General features: G+C 35.9%; 1 protein-coding gene across 1 annotated transcript in view; it reads left to right on the top strand.

Moving 5' to 3' along the window:
- The window catches only part of DACH1 (dachshund family transcription factor 1), a 477,329-nt gene that overhangs the window by 62,442 nt on the left and 395,476 nt on the right, over positions 1-19,411 (top strand). The gene's annotated exons all lie outside the window — the stretch shown is intronic.

The raw sequence follows: 19,411 nt of genomic DNA, 5'->3' as shown, positions 1-19,411 counted from the left end.
ATTTTCAGAAGACTCTGATGGTAAATCAGGTACATTTCAATTCTGTATTTCTGACATTTACAAGGACAATAGACAAAGCAGAAATAAAATGTTATGTGTTTTCCTCAAAAAACAAACCACAGCTGGTAGGTTTAATTTTATTCCTACCAGCCGTGACAGCAGCCTTTTTAAATATTGAAAGTGTGAATTAAAGCTTCTGCAAAACAGTTGCCATATAAATTTCCTTAACCACTATTAATTATATATGAAGTGTCAGAAAATTGTCCTGGCTTCATTGGGGTGGTTTTTAATATGCTGGAGATAGCAAATGTTGGATTCTTTGAGCTTACCAAAACCTCCCTGAGAAGATTGTTGAGTATATATGTCAGCCTGTCCTACAAACCATCAAGAAATTCACCTTCAAGATTCCCTCTTTGATTTCTTTTCTCATAGCACTTTGATGGTTATTAAATATAAATTCAAACTGAGCTTTTATTAGAGTCTCTACAATGGTGCTGTCTGATAGAACGTTCTTTACTGATGAAAATAGTCTATGCCTGCATTGTTTAGTTCAATAGTCACTGGTCATATGTGGCTGTTGAGTGCTTGATATGAGGCAAGTGCAATTGAGGAACTGAACTTTACATTTTATTTAGTTTTAATTAATTTTAATTTAATAGGCACTTAGCTAGTGTCTCCTATGTTGAGCAGTGCAGCTCCATAACATGGAAGTCACTGTGTTCCAGAAAAGATAAAACCAACCAACAAATCAACAAACAAAAAGACTTCCTGGACTTCCCTGACAGTCCAGTGGTTAAGACTCCTTGCTTCCACTGCAGGGGTCGGGAGTTCGATCCCTGGTCAGGGAACCTGAGTTTCCACATGTTGGGCAGTCAAAAAATAAATATAATAACTCTTTGAAAAAAAAAAAAAAAGACTTCCCATACAGAAGGGGAAGATAAGATAGATATGTATGTAAATAATTGGATATAATGCAAGTTAGAATGTTATAGCTAGATATACCAGAAAAAAAAAAAAGAAAAGAAAAAAAGATATTGGAGCAAAAAGTAGGGAGACATCAATTCTAGTTTGTGATGAAGGAGAAAGGTTTAGGAAATTAGTTAGAATTTAGACAGGCTTTGGCTAAGTACTTTGAGAGTTGGAGCTAATATATAATGATAAAGAGAACTTTGTGAGCAAAGTTAGGGTACTGGGGAGTAGAAGGCATATTGTGAATGTGATATCATGTTAGTGATGATAAGAATTAGCTACAGGGTCACGAAAAATGGAACTTTGAATATTGGCTACGGCTATCACATCATGAGGTCTCAAGAGTTGGACATGATTTAGCAACTGGACAACAACATCAAGAACCTAAACTGGATTAGCAAAGAAGTCTTGTCTTGTCGACAGGATGGACTCTCTAAAGTGGAAGGGGGGCCCAGTAAGAGGTGATCAAGTAGTCCAGGCAAGAAGTATATGAGTCCAGAATATGAGTGATGACAATGGTAAAATACTGAAGGTGAAGTGCATACATTTCTTGGGTGCCTTCTCCTGTCACCAGGCTCCTTTGTCCACGGGATTCTGAGGCAAGAATTCTAGAGTGGGTTACAAATGTCCTTCAGGGGATTTCCCAACCCAAAGATTGAACCCATGTCTCCTACATTGGCAGGCGGGTTATTTAACACCTGAGCCACCTAATGCCACATGGGAAGCCCCCATGTCTCCTTATATGCTAAGTCACTTCAGTCATGTCTGACTCTGCGACACTATAGACTGTAGCCCATTATGCCCCTCCATCCATGGGATTCTCCCAGGAATAATACTGGAGTTGGTTGCCATGCCCTCTTCTAGGGGATCTTCCTGACCCAGGGATTGAACCTTAATCTCCCGCATTTCAGGCAAATTCTTTACCATCTATGTCACCAGGGAAGCCTCATATCTGCTCATGCTGCTAAGTCACTTCAGTTGTGTCCGACTCTGTGCGACCCCATAGATGGCAGCCCACCAGGCTCCCCCGTCCCTGGGATTCTCCAGGCAAGAACACTGGAGTGGGTTTCCATTTCCTTCTCCAATGCATGAAAGTGAAAAGTGAAAGTGAAGTCGCTCAGTCAGGTCCGACTCTTAGCGACCCCATGGACTGCAGCCTACCAGGCTCCTCCGTTCATGGGATTTTCCAGGCAAGAGTACTGGAGTGGGGTGCCATTGCCTTCTGCATACCTGCTCATACTAGCATATTAAACAAAAATGGAGTTATTACTCTCTGTGTTTCTCCTGAACATGCCATCGTCTTCTCAGCTTAGTACCTAATTATGTTTTATAGAAATGTGTTGTCAAGTACCCAGTCCTCGGCCCAAACAGGTAAAGTTGCAAAAATATCTAAGAATTTAGTGTGATCTAACGTTTTAAGGCTGGCTTTAAAGAGGGTGTTCAGATGTGAGGAAAGCTTTTAACTATTAAATTACACTATTAGATAGTGAATGAATGGGAGGAATAAAAAGGAAATATAGACTTTCTTTTGAGAAAGCTGATTTGAGCCTTATTGCATCTTTACAAATGGTGGGAAAACCTTAAAGCTCTCTTCATGAAATGAATGTCTAGTGGGTTTGATTGTTTTTTGTTCATGATTTTTAAATTTTATTTTTATTGAAGTATAGTTGATTTACAATGTTCTGTTAGTTTCAAGTGTACAGCAAAGTGATTTATGTATGTATATATATGTATATCTATGTGTGTGTATATACTTTTTCAGATTCTTTTCCCTTATAGGTTATTACAAGACACTGAGTATAGTCCTCTGTGCTATATAGTAGGTTATCTATTTTAGATATAGTAATGTGTATATGTTAATCCCAAATTCCTAACTTACCCCATAATTCATGACTTATTTTTGAATAAGAATTCTAAGAATAGTTGAAGTAGAAACTTCAAAATGTAAGGATAAGTGGTACATGTAAGGAACCCTTAATCCTTATGTATGGTAGTTGTAATTTTTAAACTTGAGAAATTTGCCTGTTTATAATCATGAGCAAATGCATGAATTTGGTGCCATGTGAAGATATAGCACATAGGATGCATTTTGGTTTAAAATCTGTAAATATAAAATGTTCAAATAGAGAAATGAGGACTCCTATTCTTTAGTAATTGTCCTAGTTAAAAGGACACATAGAAAGTATATATGAACACTTGTAAAATTTCACCGAACTGTTAGATAGGGTGTTTGCTAAGAATCAGGTTGTGAAAGGACATTGCTAAACAGGATGTGAAAGCACCGCCAGGCGTCTTACAAATACTCAGCATATCAGAAAACAGACAAATATTCAACGCAAATTTTCAACTTGTTGAAAAATGCTCTTTGATATTGAACTGGTATTTTTTTCCCCATAAATGCTTCTCATTGGTGTGCCTAAGTTTAAGAGAGATTTCAAAATCGTATCTAAGAACTTACCGTGAAATGTGCTCATACTCTTTGAACTTTTACTCTTAAGTTATTATCAGAAACGTTTTTCATATAATTAGAAAATTTTATTTTTCATATACTCTGGATGGATATTGGAGGCAGAAGGATTTTGTTTTTGCCAACTGTTTGTTTAAATGTGCAATTAAATCATAATTAATACTGCTTCTCTGCAAATTTTTTTTTTAAAGCTTGCTTCATGTATCCCTTGGTTTGTAAATCTGTGTGAGTTTTTAATATCTTAGGATATTTAAATGAAGTTTTATATTTTGAGTGTGTGTGTCTCATACTTGAATACAATTAGTTTTTATTCCTACTTAATTGTTGTTTTCATTATTCACAAAAGACTTCAACTCTTTAGTTATTAGATCTTCCTTGTTTCAGTTGAAATATATCCTTTCACTAAAATTTTATATATTCACTAGCTTGTATGGTTGCAGAAAATAAAATCTTTTTCTTTCTCTTCTCTGGTTGAGAGAGTTAGAACATGTTACATTTTCTGGTTGTCCTGTTTTTGCTAGCTTTGATCTTAAAGCTGAAAAATTTTGCCAACTCTTGGTCTTTTTCACGAATTTAATTCCACCAAGACAGATGAAATGTGTCTTATTTATACTTGCATATAAATATATAATGATTCAATTATTTAATGTGTAATTAAAAAAATGAAATGAATTCACAAATCCAGTTGGCCACTGCCTGTAACTCAGAGGTTGAGAGCTATATTTCTAAAGCTGTTTTTCCTTGCCTGTGCATTGGCTAAATTTAAATTTAGCCTGGAATATAAGAAAAATAAAAGATGGTGAATATTTGTTAAAAAAGCAGACAATCTGAAAGGATTAAAATGCTTTAATCAGACAGAAAAAAAAGGCTTTGGCCACTTGATTAGGGCTGATTTCCACCATCTGCTTATACTTACTGAGGATCTAGCCCTGACTGAACACTAATTTGTGCACTTCCTAGAAATTGAAATCTCTCAGCAAGCAAATTAACAAGAGCAGGGATTCAGCAATAATGGAGCTCCTCGGCTTTTGTTTCCATCTGACAGATGGACAGGGTGTGCTCAAATTGAATTCAGCTTTAATTGCATTGTGCCATTTAAAATTTTATCTGCTCCACAGATTTTGTTTACAGGTTTCAGGATTCCGAACCTTTGGAAGTTTTTTTTTTTCCAGTACTGGGCGAGATAAAGAACATTGTAATTCTGTGTGACTGGGAGGTGTTCATTACAACTCCTTGCCCTGAAGGGTGGCAGTTAAGAAAAGGAATTATGTTTTTTTAGAGTCTGGGGCAAATGGGAAACAATTCAAAGTTTGCATATGTTCAAATATTGGCAGCTCATAAATAAAAGTAATCAGAAATGCTCTGTATTTCATATCTAAATAAGAAGGTAATTTGCCTTGTTTCAATTAAAGCATTTCAAACTTTGCCTGTTATCACTCTATCACTTGGAACCTTGCACTCCTGAATTCTAGAGATAAACTTTTTTTGTAAATGAATCATGATATTTTAAAATTGCTTTTAGTTTCTGCTTGATGGACAGTCTTCAGATAGATGTGACTTATATGAACTGTTCTTTTGAGCAGAGGTAAAAAAATACTAAATCATTTAGGCATGTCCTGAACATTCCTGTGAGTTTAACGCTGAAGATGCATTTGTTATAAAATTGCTTGTCAATCTACAAGCATTTCCTCATAAATCTATGGCTTAGTAGGTACTAAACTTTGACATTTCTGGTGGCCAACAGAGATCCTGAAAGCTTGAATATACCATAATAAGATTTGATTTGCACCCTATTTATGGGAAGATTGAGGACTTTCAGTTCCTGAGCACCTCGCCAGGAACGACTGAATTTGCTTTACATAAGGCAGATCAGACTAAGGAAGTTGTGGAAGAGTGGGCTGTCTAGGAGAGAAGGGTGGACTTCTCCAAAGTGTAGATGCTGCCCTGAATTATCCTTGTTATATGTGTGTAATGTGCACTGAAGAGCTTCTTAAAATATTTTATCTGCTTTAAAATACATAGTTTCTATGTGTTATATTTAGTTTTACCGATCATTTCCTTTCACTTGACTCATTTTTAAATGGCGTATTAACCATGTGCAGTGTCTCCTTAGATACAGCATGATATACATCTGTTTATTATCACAGATTTCTCCTGAAGGGGGCTTACTAAATTATTAATAATAATTATAACTATCAAAGAGCAATATCTGAGGACTTCACATTAACCACTAAACTGGATTAAAATACTGTGTAGTTCTTGGATAAAGAAATTTCATTCTAGAAAACAGGCTTACATTTTATCAGAATGGATTGCTTTGATATTTTTCTGAGGTCTCAGTTCAGTGAGGATTTCAAATCCTGGTTAAGTAATCAAGTTTAGGTGTTGCAGAGAACATCTTAGTTTCATAAAGTTTAGAAAAATCGCTTCAGATAGTTCTTCACTTGCTCTGCGTACTTTCTTCATAGATAGCTGGGAGAAAAGGTGCCTATTATGAAAGAGCAAATATTATCATTGCTAAATGGAGAGCTTAACAGTCTAGAAGGGACTCCAGTCTAAAATTTTTAACTTTTAATGTCTTTTAAACAGGGCATCACCGAAACTGAGAGAGAAAGCTGATTTGTAAAATACAGTTGCTTCCTCTTATGTTTCGCCTTGTGCTTTTCAGATTGTGTTTATTTATTTTTTCATTTTAGCATTCTGGGGATGTCAGAGTAGATCTTTCACCTTTTTATTCCTCTTGCTTTCTTGTAGCCATTGGAAGCACCTGTGCTTTATTTTAGTTTCTTTGTTGGATATTACTCATAAAAAGGATTAAATTTGTATATAATCATAGCATGAGTGAGCAGAATGGAATCCTAGATATTATTTAGTTTAATGTACTTGTTTTACAGATGGGAAAACTGAGACTCAAGAGAGTTGAAAGCAACTCACTCAAGGTGATCCTGTGAGTTCTTGTAAAGTCCAGAATGAAGACCCAGATCTCATAAATCTCTTATCGTGAGACTTCTGGAAACACTAGACTTTATGCCTCTGAACCCCCACCCTCAATAACTTTTAGTGCAATCTTCACTGGAAATATAGATAGAAAAACATCCATGAGCTGAACATTTAATAAAATTATAATATTCAGACATATAAAACATATACAATTGAGATTTTTTTTCCAGTGGAAAATGCAGACATCATTATTTCTCATTGATGGAAATGCCTGCTGCATTTATAAGTCACAGCCATATTTTTCTTTTTGGCCCTTTGACATATTTTTATACCTAAAATATAAGCATAAGCATATATATGCAGACTCATAAACTTCGATCTGGCAGTTTTCAACATGGCCAGAGTTGCACCATATTTACTTAATTGGGAATTCCATCAGAGAGGTGCCAATCAGGGTGCCGCATGCACCTCGGGTTCTGTTCTTGCCAGCACGGTGGTTGAAAGCCGGTATGCGATATCTGTCTCCAGTTTATAGTCTGGTACAATAATGTCATTGCCCCATGTGGCAAATGGTGTAAGCTATTGTAAAACTGTTTGTCTATGTGATTAAGACATTGCTGCAGTGTGCAGCACCAGCCAATTACTTTTTTAATTTAATTATAGCAGAAAAAAGAGAATCGCATAATAGAAATTCTTGTCATAGGGAATATGTAAAATGTAAATTGAAGAGCCATGAAAATTTCATGCATTGGCAGTCCGATTTGTTTTTATTTTCAATGTGTTCTAAAGATGGCGTTTCTTCGATGTCATAAAATAAGACATAGTAGCATTTAGTAATTACTTAGGTCTGCATCAAAATAATTGTATACAGTATGCACTTGTGATCCCCTCCACTGTATGTGAATGTAAAAATAAACACTTCAGGGCCTGTATCAGTTTTTACTTTTAGACAGTGTAAATAAAGCTGAATCTTCAACTTTCAAATTAAAACTGATAACCTTGGGCATTCAAGGCTTTTCTAAAGGAAGGGGGAAACTTTAGCTTGTCTCAAAACAGGTTGTGTCTCTGGAATGCTTCTGGGACTAAAGAGATCAATTAAGTGTGTATAAACAAACAGTTGGAAAAAAGCTACTAAAACAACAGAGGAGAGAGCTCTCTATTGGGCTCTAGGGGCCTGGGGGAGCGAAGTTTCATTAACTGGATCTGAAGTCCTATGGCCTTCTATAAACAGGCATTAATTAAAGAATGTAAAAAATAAAGTTTCAGACCTTGCAATATGTTAATGATCATATGATTCAGGGCCCGGGAAGGGGAAGAGCAGCAGAGGTCATAAAATAAGCATGAAGCATTTAATATGAGTGCTTGGCAGGGATTTCTGCAAATTAGTTGGTTATTTGCTGGTCCAAAGCAAATTAAGGTGATTTTGCTTCACTTGCTAATTTTTTATGTGCATGCTTGGCAAAATGTTTTTCACAAATGGATGAAGGTTATTGTTAATGGCATAATGAGAAATATTAACATATTTAAATAAACCCGAATATTCTGACACACAACACAAGCATGCAGTTTTTATTTAACACAGGCATTGAAATTCTGTTAGGGCCCGAAGATGATTTTGGATGAAATTATGGAACATGGCCGAGGTATATTGTTGAGTGTTGTGAATGTACCTTAAGAACTTATCTTAATAAGTTTGAACCAGTGTTTTGAATAAAACTAACAAGCGTGGTTGTAATATATATATATATATATATATATATATATATATATATATAGCAACTTCACTTTTAAAAATCAACATTTGGAGTCATTTAGTTGATAATGGAGAAGGAAGAATTAAAACAGGTAAACGTCCATTCCCTGTAGAAGACACTGCATTTCAGGATGGTTTTTCTGAGAGGTAACATTTTTGAAATTTTGGGTTTGGTGACACACAGCTTGCTGTCTTGACTGACTGACTTCTCTCCACCTATTATTATTTTAATATTGATGGGGATAAATGATTTTGTGATTTGGGTTTATTACTTGGTGCCCCTTAACGGTTTTACTTTATCTGAGCACTGCAAGTGGAGTTAAAAAACAGGAGACACTTCTCTGAAAAACTCTTTTGAAATGAGAGTGAAACTGTTCTGTCACTTTAATTACCACGAAGTTGCACAGAGGTACCAAATTTGGCAACAGAGCCTTAGATAGAAGGTGGGTTCGGGGGAGGATGCTACTATTGACATTGTTCTGTTACAGCAATTTTAGATGGACAAATTGCAGTTGAGAAAATTTCATGACTCGGTAAAATGAGCAATGATGACATCTGTGGATGCGGGTCTGTTCATATCTTTGCAGAGCCTTTAGGGAAATAAATATCTCGGAACATTCGGTGAAGTGAAGCTCACTCAATAAATCAACCTGACACAATAACACTTCTGGCACATGAGCCCTACTTCTCCCCAGCAACACCTACCCCTCTGTGTTCCTGTGCTACCAAATGGTGTCTCCCCACAGGCCTCTAAATCAAATCAGAGCACACAAATACAGTGAGAATTTATTGGGAATTGGTTTTGTTCGGCAAAAACATTACTTATTAGATGAACTGAAATGATAATAAATTTTGACCCTTTAAGGACTGAGCCAGTTCAGGGGGTGTGCTGGTTGGTGGAAGGCATCTAAAATGATCTTAAGAGGATCATCTTACCATGAAGTGTCTGAAGTTTTATGAGGATTAAATTCCTAATTTTCAGTTGGATTTTTTTCTCTTCATATGACATGTAGCACGTCAAAACACCACATTTCCTTTTTAAGTGCTGAAGGGTGAAATTAGGATATTTGTTAATAATATTCAAAGTAAGACAAAACTCACAAGCGAAAGTGTTTTTAGGTGTGTGCATGCCTCTGTGTATGTATGGAAGCAGTGTTGATTGAAAAAGTATACAGCAGCCCAATAATGACGATATATAACTAATCACTTTTACCATAATTAGTACAATGATGATATATCATGTACGAAAGTGAGAGAGGAGATCCTTAACATCTATAATATTAGAACTATCAATGTATGTGAGAGGATTATATTAATTTAAGTTTATCTGCACTTTCTCTGTTTGAAATAAACGTAGAAAGCTCGTTTTTCTTTCTAAGGGAAACGAATAGCTGGTTTCCATTTTCATTATAATTTTCTTTTACTAGAGATAAGAGTTGAAGAGGATCAATAAGAGAAACCAATTTCCTATCCATAAATATTCTTAGATCTCCTTGTGTGGGGTGGGGTGGGGGGCAGCGGCACTGGGGCGGGGATATTATTTCACAAGGCAAAGTTTAATGATAAATTTTCTAACTGAATATGTTTACGTGAACTGTCCAGCTTACAGTGTAGTGCAGTTTATTACTTGTACTCTATACAAATGGTGTGATGTGTCTCTTTGTGATTTTCTTTTTTATGTGATTTCCTAATTAATCGTAGCCTTTATAACTAGTTTAAAATATACTATTTCTTGTGTGTTTACCTACTGAGTCACTTTCAACAATAAATATACCTTGGGAGATGTTGGAAATAGTTCTGGAAGGAATGTTTGTGCCCTTAAATCCTTAAACTGAGATGTGCTGTGGCCTTTCCAGTGGGAATTATGGATACCGAAAATTCGGTAGTAGGTGGAAAACTTGGCCACAAGCCAAATTTGTATTAATACTATGTTCTGGTACCAAAAGATAAGTAACATTATTCTAACCCATTTTGCGTGAGGAAAATGACAATACCTAAAGAACTGAAGCAATTTTGAAGTCACTTGCAGAGTTAGGAATGTTAATGGTTATAAAACCTGAAAGCTAAAAGGAATTTCCTGAAATTGTCTTGTCCAATAATATAAGGGATTCCAGATAAAGGGTTGCTTACTCCTGTGTTGTTACTCCTGGGAATACAAGTCTACTCCCTTGCTTGGGTGTTCATGTCTCATAATAGCTTTCTTAAGAAATAGTTTCTTAAGGTTTAGCCTAATTTCTTCCTGTCTACATTTTTCATTCTAATAACTGTCCATTGCATAAGCACCTGCTTACATGCCAGTTACCACAAGAGGCTATCTGTACTGAGCTTTTTAAATTCGATCCTACTGACAAGTCTTATAGGGCAGGTGTTATACTCCTGATGTTAAGCTTCAAAACTGAAGTTTGAAGAGGTTAAATATCGTGGTCAAGTTTATGTAACTCATAGAAGTCTTGGAATGGATACTCGGCTGATTTCAAAATCGGATTTGTTTTGGTTTTGTTTGGGTCAGTAGCACAAATTCCTTGGACTACTTATTGCCCTATGTCAGCCATAATAATAATGGTAGGTGAACACAGAGTGGAATGATACGCTTCTTGGGTGAATTCTGAATAAATGACTTCTGTATGAAGTGAGAATGCTGTGATTATGGACAAAGTTATCAGTTCTCCTTTGGAGAGAAGGAAGGCCTTGGAGGGAAGCTGGGAGTTGAATGGAGTCATGGTGTATGTATAAATAAAAGGTAAAAACGGCAATGAGGCAAGAAAATAAACAAGGTACAATGTGGGAAGACCAAGAAGTTCTGTCAGTGAATTGTATAGGATGTGAGAGAACCATTAAGAAATGAGGTTGTTAAGCTAGAAATGTGAACTCATTCCTATCTGTATAGCACTCTTTAAGTACTTGAGTCCCATTAGCGTCATGTCTTTAACTTAAAAGACCTCACTCCTTTATGTTCTGATCATTTTTCTTGGTAGGTGGAAAGGCCAATTTGGACATGTGCTTCTAAGTAAGAAATAGACTTTGCTGGGAATAGTGATGTTATTTTATCACATACTTTTCTTTGTATTATTCAGTGGAATAAAAGAATTAGTATTAATTACTTAGGAGTTCAAAGATTTCAATTCAGTAGGTTTTTCATTTAACCATTTATGGTTCTGGTTTAAAAACACTATATTCTAGAGATATTATTTGCTAGCCAGGTTTGAAATATGATTATGATTACTTGGAAAAAGAAGACCTTGAATCCTACAAAATGAGGTTCTCCTTAAAAGGGGATTAGGTTTTTTTGTTTTCTGTATTTATTTTAGTTAAAATGATGGAAAACTAAGATTATTGTACTTGAATGTCAATTCAAAAATTTTAAAATTAATATAAGAATTTTGTATATATTTATCTTTTAAGAGTGGCTTTTCTTTTTTCTAAAGGAGATGACTAAAGGAGTAAACCTCCTTCTAAAGGAGTAAACCTATGTGACAATGACAAAACATCTTGATATATGGATACTACGTTAATGGGCTGTTGTTGGTCAATCTTGGCCTTTGCAAGACCCCTTTTTATGGAATAATGCACAGCTATGGACTTGAGAGAGTGGTAAAATAACAGTGAATTTGAAGTTGTAGAGGAATCAGGGTCATTGAACCTCTGGTGGTTCAAGTCATTTCATTGAATGTCAGGTTTCTTACCTCTAAAATGAGTAGATGAAGAGCTTGGGCTTGGGGGGCTAATACCCTGCCTTTGCCACTGATTTGCTCTGGGACTTTGAGAAAGTTCCTTAACTTCTCTGACCCTTTCTTTATCTTTATGATAATAATTTGACCTAACTCACAGATTATGTTAGGGCTTCCCAGGTGGCTCAGTGATAGGGAATCTGCCTGCTAATGCAGGAGCTGCAGGAGACACTGGCTCAATCCCTATGTTGGGAAAATCCCCTGGAGGAGGAAATGGCAACCCACAGCACTATTTTTGCCTGGAGAATCCCATGGACAGAGGAGCCTGGCAGGCTACAGTCCACGAGGTCACAAAGAATCAAACACAACTGAAAGCACATATGCATGCACAGATTATGTCAAACACAGTACAATATGTAAGATTCTTAGCAAAATGCTTGCCTTGTAATTAAAATACTTAAAACAAATGTCATTAATGGAAATGAAGACGTTTTAAGACCACAAGAATGATGTGGGTTCCAGTTCCACCTCTCCTCCTCATTAGCTGTATGTACTTATGTGACCTTGGTCACGTTATTTAAACTTGCTGAGTTTCGGTGTTTTCACTTAGTAAGAGATCTCATGCATTGAGAAGTAAACTAAATCAGACAGATGCTCAGATGACTAATATACATGGTTTCCCTCTTACCTTAAAAGTCAATCACAAGGCATCTAAAAGTTTGGATGAAGGGAGGCTGAGATGGAAAATCTCTCATCCCAAATGTGGGATACAAATTTATTTCAGATCCTCTCTCCACGCTGAAAAGTTTTAAAGAGTGTATCACTTTTTTCTTGACTCCTATGGATTTAGCCAGTTTTGAAATGAAAGTGATAGCAATTCAGTTCTTCAATAAATAGGTGTTCTAATGTCATCCTTCCTAAAAAGGTCAACCTGAAGATAATTGAGAATTTCTGACACTTAAGTAAAACTGTTAACTAGTTTTACTCTTTATTCTATTTGCTCCTTAACCACAACACTACTCTTGGTACAAGTTTAAAAGTGTTTTCTTTTGATCCTCACCATTTCAGTTAAATGATAAAAAAATGTATTTTTCTCAATAAATTTGGTATTTCTTCAACCAAAGGTGACTACCACAAAAGGCAAAAGATGTTCCAAGGGGGAAGACTTTAGTATTTTGTAGCTTTCAGGTTATTCCAATTTGTTCTGCTTTCTTCTCCCTATTATTCTGATCCCTCCCATTTCATGAAGAGTCAAGTAAAATTAATGCTAGTTCTCCCAGTTCTGGTTACATATTAATATTTTCTCCCAACAGAATGTGGCATATTAAAACGAAAGTCTAAGTACTTAATGTCTCAAAAATGATATGATACCTAGATGAAGCAGAATGATGGCCAACCACCATTAAGAGTATATGGCTCTTTGTAGCAGTGTGCTCATATATTTCCACTTAATAGATGGTAACATTTAGCACATGATATTCCAGTTGGCTCAGATGGTAAAAAATCAGCCTACAATGCTGGCAACCTGGGTTCAAGCCCTGGGTCAGGAAGATCCCCTGGAGAAGGAAATGGCTACCCACTCTAGTATTCTTGCCTGGAGAATTCCATGGACAGAGGAACCTGGCAGGCTACAGTCCATGGGGTCACAGAGTCAAACGCGCTTGAATGATTTCACTTTGGACATAAGATGACTGTGGGCTGAAGTGTGTAAACATTTGCTAGGCTGAATTCTCAATCTAACGTCTTAAAATTTTCATAATGTGAGTTCTATAATATTCATTTAACATGTATATAAAATATTTTCAGGATTTAACCTCTAATATCAAAAACTGAAAGTACCCTTCACCTTTAAGGAAATAGAAGAATTAGTCCCTATTTTCAGCATAATGTAAAAGTTGATTGATAATCACCCCTATTATTTTTTTGTCTCTATTGACTAGATTCCAGGTATGTGTGTTTCTGTTTGTGGTTTGTGTGTGTGTGTGTGTGTGTGTGTGTGTGTGTCTTTATCAAACATTTTAGAAGCTGTGTTTCTTTTAAAATAACAATAATCTTTGTCTTGCCTTGTATTTATTTCTATCTATGTCAAGTTTTGGAAACCAGTTATTGTTTAGTTGCTAAGTCGTGTCTGACTCTTTGTGACCCCATCAACACCAGGCTTCCATGTCCTTTACTATCTCCATGAGTTTGCTGAAATTCATGTCCATTGAGTCAGTGATGCTGTCCAACCATCTCATCATCTGTTGCCCCCTTCTCCTCTTGCTCTCAATCTTTCACAGTATCAGGGTCTTTACCAGAATCAGCTCTTCCTATCAGGTGGCCAGATTGGAGCTTCAGCTTCAGCACCAGTCCCTCCAGTGAATATTCAGGATTGATTTCTTTTAGGATTGTCTGGTTTGATCTCTCTGCTTTCCAAGGGACTCTCAAGCATCTTCTCCAGCACAACAATTTGAAAGCATCAGTTCTTTGGCACTTAGCTTTATTTATAGTCCAACTCTCACATCCATATATGACTATTGGACAAACCATAGGTTTGCCTAGACAGGCCTTTGTTGGCAAAGTAATGTCTCTTCTTTTACATATGGTGTCTAGGTTGGTCATAGCTTTTCTTCCAAGGAGCAAGCATTTTAATTTCATGGCTGCCATCACCATCTGCAGTAATTTTGGAGGCCAAGAAAAAAAAGTCTGTTACGGTTTCCATTGTTTCCCCATCTATTTGTCATGAAGTAATGGGACCAGATACCCTGATATTGAGTTTTAAGCCAGCTTTTTCACTCTCATCTTTTACTTTCATCAAGAAGCTCTTTAGTTCCTCTTCTCTTTTTGCCATAAGGGTGGTATCATCTGCATATCTGAGGTTATTGGTATTTCTCCTGGCAATCTTGATTCCAGCTTGTGCTTCATCCAGCCTGATATGATGTACCGTACATATGAGTTAAATTAACAGGTTGACAATATACAGCCTTGATGTACTCCTTTCCCAATTTGGAACCAGTCTGTTGTTCCATGTCTGATTCTAACTGTTGCTTCTTGACCTGCATACAGGTTTTGCAGGAGGCAGGTAATGTGGTCTGGTATTCCCAATTTTCCAGTTTGTTGTGATACATACAGTCAAAGGTTTTGCCATAGTCAATGAAGCAGAAGTAGATGTTTTTTCTGGAATTCTCTTGCTTTTTCTATGATCCAGTGGATGTTGGCAATTTGATCTCTGGTTCCTCTGCCTTTTCTAAATCCAGCTTGAACATCTGGAAGTTCTCGGTTCATGAACATTTGAAGCCTGGCTTGGAGAATTTTGAGCATTACTTTGCTAGCATGTGAGATGAGTGCAATTGTGTGGTAATTTGAACATTCTTTGGCATTGCCTTCTTTGGTATTGCAATGAAAATTGTTCTTTCCCAGTCCTGTGGCCATTGCTGAGTGCTCCATATTTGCTGGCATACTGAGTGCAGCACTTTAATAGCATCATCTTTTAGGATTTGAAATAGCTCAACTGGAATTCCCTTACCTCCACTAGCTTTGTTCACAGTTATGCTTTCTAAGGCCCACTTAACTTCACACTCCAATATATCTGACTCTAGGTGAGTGATCACACCATTGTGGTGTGAAGAAACATTAAAGTGGTTCTTTTAGTATAATCTGGTAAGGCAGCAAGATCTACAGGAAAAGAAACTGAGAATAAAAATAACTGAAAGGAAAAACACAAGAGGAGCTACAAAGACAGATGCAATCACAGATGCCAAGTAAGAGATATAATTGAAGATTATTACTCGATGGCAAAGTTGAGCTTTCCATGAACTGAGGTGGTTTTGGAAGAAAATGTTGCTAGCCAGTGCTAGACTTTACAATCCTAACCTGAATTTGTAGTTGAACATATGAAATGAGCAAGGTGTATTGGAGCTATATGCTTCTCTAGTATACTTGATTTTTGGCTGGGTAATGCTAGTTTTGATGAAATTTTATGGCTTATCAAAATATTTATAAACCCATTTAAATTTGAATTTACTTGAAAGGTTGATACTTCAAGAGAAGTTCCACACTGTTATTGTGTAATTAATAAAGAAATAGAGATTCACCATTAGCATAGGAAGATGGCATGCATTCTAGAAGATTACATTCATCTAATGTAAATCATTGTTAGGTATCCAGAATAGCAAACGGGTTATATTAAGACAGCTGCTTGCACATGGCATGCTTTTATCTGTAAGTATTAAAAGTTAGCCCGAAAAATAATCTAGATCAGACTAAAGGATGATCACTATAATATGCTTGAACTAATTTTGGCCCATTAGATGTTAACGCACGTTCTATATGCTATGTTGGCAAGATCTGGAACTCATTGTCATGTCAGAGTTTCAGACAGCTATTTGGTTTTGGGTTATTTTGAGGCAACATAATGGGTCATTTGAAGACCTAATAATATGAGTTTTGTTTGGCAGATCCTATGTTCATATGTTGTTGATATGGATCATTTAGCCTATACTTCAATTACTAGGGGTTCTCTGAACTGTTTTGTAAATTTAGAGATAGTTGCTTTGATCCCGCCATAGAATAAAACAAGAACACCTAACTAAATAGCAACTAAATAGCCTTTCATCTTCCCTTCAAAGCAAGGGGGAAAAAAAGTCATTGCAAAGTACTGCTCTTCTTGTTTCTTTTCTTAGATTTTGACTTCCCTGATCACCTGAAAGTTACTAACGTTATTTTGATTTGTAAAGCCAATACTTGTAAGAACTTCTTCCACATAAGAGAGACTGAATTGAATGAAATATATATTTTTTAAATTACATTTTGGGTAGTTTTGATTGTAATACTTCCATTCTCACAGTATTGAGATCTGAGTTTTTGCTTTTTGCTTTTCATACAAGGTAATAAAGAGAAAAAGATCTTCCTTATATACAGCATCCTAATCCCCAAATACTCATTAAATCTCCGTATCCATGCATTATGCCAAATGTTAGCAGGTAAAACTGTAAATCAAGTCATCAAAATGGGTATATGGATTCTTCTTTTTTTCTTCGTGCTTCAAAATTGTAACGCGTTATCCAAAGGAGGTGTTTTAGAATTGGCCTCATTGGGTAGAGTGGGACATTGAGAGAAGCTTCAGTTGGAACTTTCATGCATTAAGGAAATATATGCAGTGAAATCACTGAAAGGTATATATATGTTCAACTAGAGCATTCATTTGCTTTTCTTTTTGCACTGCTAAGAAAAAAAAAAGTCTGTTTCAAATCCTATTTGTCCCTTATCTCTGTTTGTTCAGTTGTTTTTAATATCACATACTGAAAGAATTTCAATAGCAGTTTCACCATGAAGTCATTTGTTATCCTTCAGCAGGCTTTTGCCTACTGAATTGTAAAGCAGTTCTGACTATTTGCATCCTCCAGACTGAGCGACATATAAACACTCCCAGATATTTCTGGTAAGTATGAAAAAATATCTTATTTGTCCTTTCTGTGAATAAATAAGAGAATGTCAAACTTTATAGACTAATAAATTTGTATGCCGGCAGTGACATTGAATCTCTCATGGCCTGCAATGTCACAGACCCTGAGAAACACCATTTTGTTTGTTTGTTTGTTTGTTCCAAATGAATACAAGTCAAATAGGAGCTCAATAAAAAGCCAGGATTTGAGTATATTGTTTATGTCTGCCCAATATACTCATTCAGTTGCAATTTGCCACGAGGAAATACAATTTACATGTTTCCCAGGCTTATTGCACAACAATTACTCACATATACAGGCTGCTGTATGTCAGAGAGAAACTCTACGATGCCCTTTAGCATGAGTCTACAACCACTGTCCCCACCTCCACCCTATTTTAAGGTTTTTTTATAATATATTTCTTAGAGTTGTGGAAATATAGGCAAGGGAAAGGAGCCACCTAAATAACTTTTGCATAGAAAAACTTTTGATGTGTGTATATATGTTGACTTATGTGTACACATGTGATTGACTCAGAAATAGTACTCTGCATGGGATAATTTGAACTGTATCAGTTCAAGCAAATATTTATGTACTTTCCCAACTTAAGAGTAAATTTGTTTCTTATATTTAAATCGATATACATACTGTAGGGTATCTAATCTTCATATTCAGTTACATAAGGAACCTCTGCAACATTAGCAGTGATTGGTAGTTTAATACTGCTTTTGCACTTGCCAGTTTTCATATTATAACTTCTAGTTTTTCCTAAACTAAATGCACTGTGCTCAAAACAGAGTAACATCATATGTTTTACAAAGTAAATAGATTAAAGAATTTCACAGATAAATATATATATGAAGCACTGAGAATTTAACTTTGCTTACTCTGTGTGTATATTATTTGCACAGTCATGTCCAATGCTTTGCGACCCCATGGACTGTAGCCCACCAGGCTCCTCTCTCCATGGGATTTTCCAGGCAAGAATACTGGAGTAGGTTGCCATTTCCTTCTCCAGGGCATCTTCCTGACCCAGGGACTGAACCTGGGTCTCCTGCATTGCAGGGAGACTCTTTGCCATCTGAGCCACCAGGGAAGCCTTATCCATGTGCAAAAAAAAAGGGAGTCTTGTGAACTGAATAACTGAATACAGCCTGATTGTTTTCCACTCTGATTTTCTGAAAAAATAATTTTAATAAGTAATACATAATATTTTTTTTCTTTCACCGAGGCTCTAAAAACAGAATTTAGTATTGTATTTGTCAGTACTGATTTGATTTCAGGAGAACAAACGTCTCTAAATGAGTTTTAGTGGGTGAAAGTAGATCTGAGATATAAACACTTAAAATCAATTTTAATAATGCTTAAGAATAGATGTTTATAAAGGCTTGGAAGTGCAAGCTCTTTAAGTTATTACAAATGCACATTGTTATGCATTTTCTCACATTGTGACATGTAAAAAATTGAGGTTCAACTTAGGTCTATTACCTCTATGATGATTTATTAGCAAAATGTGTCTATATGTCCTTGATTTCTTCAAAAGTAGCCTTTCTGAAATTAGAAGTACAGTGTATCTTACCTTCTATGAGCAGATATAGAGGAAGATGAGGTGATGTTCATGTGTCTAGCAAAGTATGCTATGGCAAAAAAGTACAAAGATATTTCTTTCCACATGTGTTTTTAATTGGAAATTATCACTTTGATATTAATTCTTTGGTTCAAGTTATATCTTTGTATATGAATGTATTTGTATATATATGTAGAAATACACACACACACACACGTAATGTCAAAAGTGTAGCCCAGCTGCTATACAGTTATAAGATCCAGGTAGATTTGCTGTCCGTGCAGACCCACAGAACATATGAATTGGTAAGAACATTAGAGCAACTCTAATCCAATCTCCTTTTTTTATAGATTTGGTTTTGTAGATTGGTTATCAAATTTATTCCCAGAAAAGTTAAAATGGTAAAGACTAGATTGGATCTCATATCTATGGATCCTAAATCCTGGTATTTTTCCTCCAGACTGCCACTTTGATTCTGGCATTTATTATATCAGTGAATTGCTTTGAAAAGCTTTAGTAGACTAACATTCAACCTGCTGCCCAACTATAACTGCAGTTACTATATATACTAAGAATACTATATATATATATACACACACACAAACATAGACCCATTTATATGTG

Source organism: Bubalus kerabau, chromosome 12, assembly GCF_029407905.1.
Source record: "Bubalus kerabau isolate K-KA32 ecotype Philippines breed swamp buffalo chromosome 12, PCC_UOA_SB_1v2, whole genome shotgun sequence".
NCBI lineage: Eukaryota > Metazoa > Chordata > Mammalia > Artiodactyla > Bovidae > Bubalus > Bubalus kerabau.
Note: the sequence above shows the minus strand (reverse complement) of the source record. Positions and strands in the feature narration are given on the sequence as shown.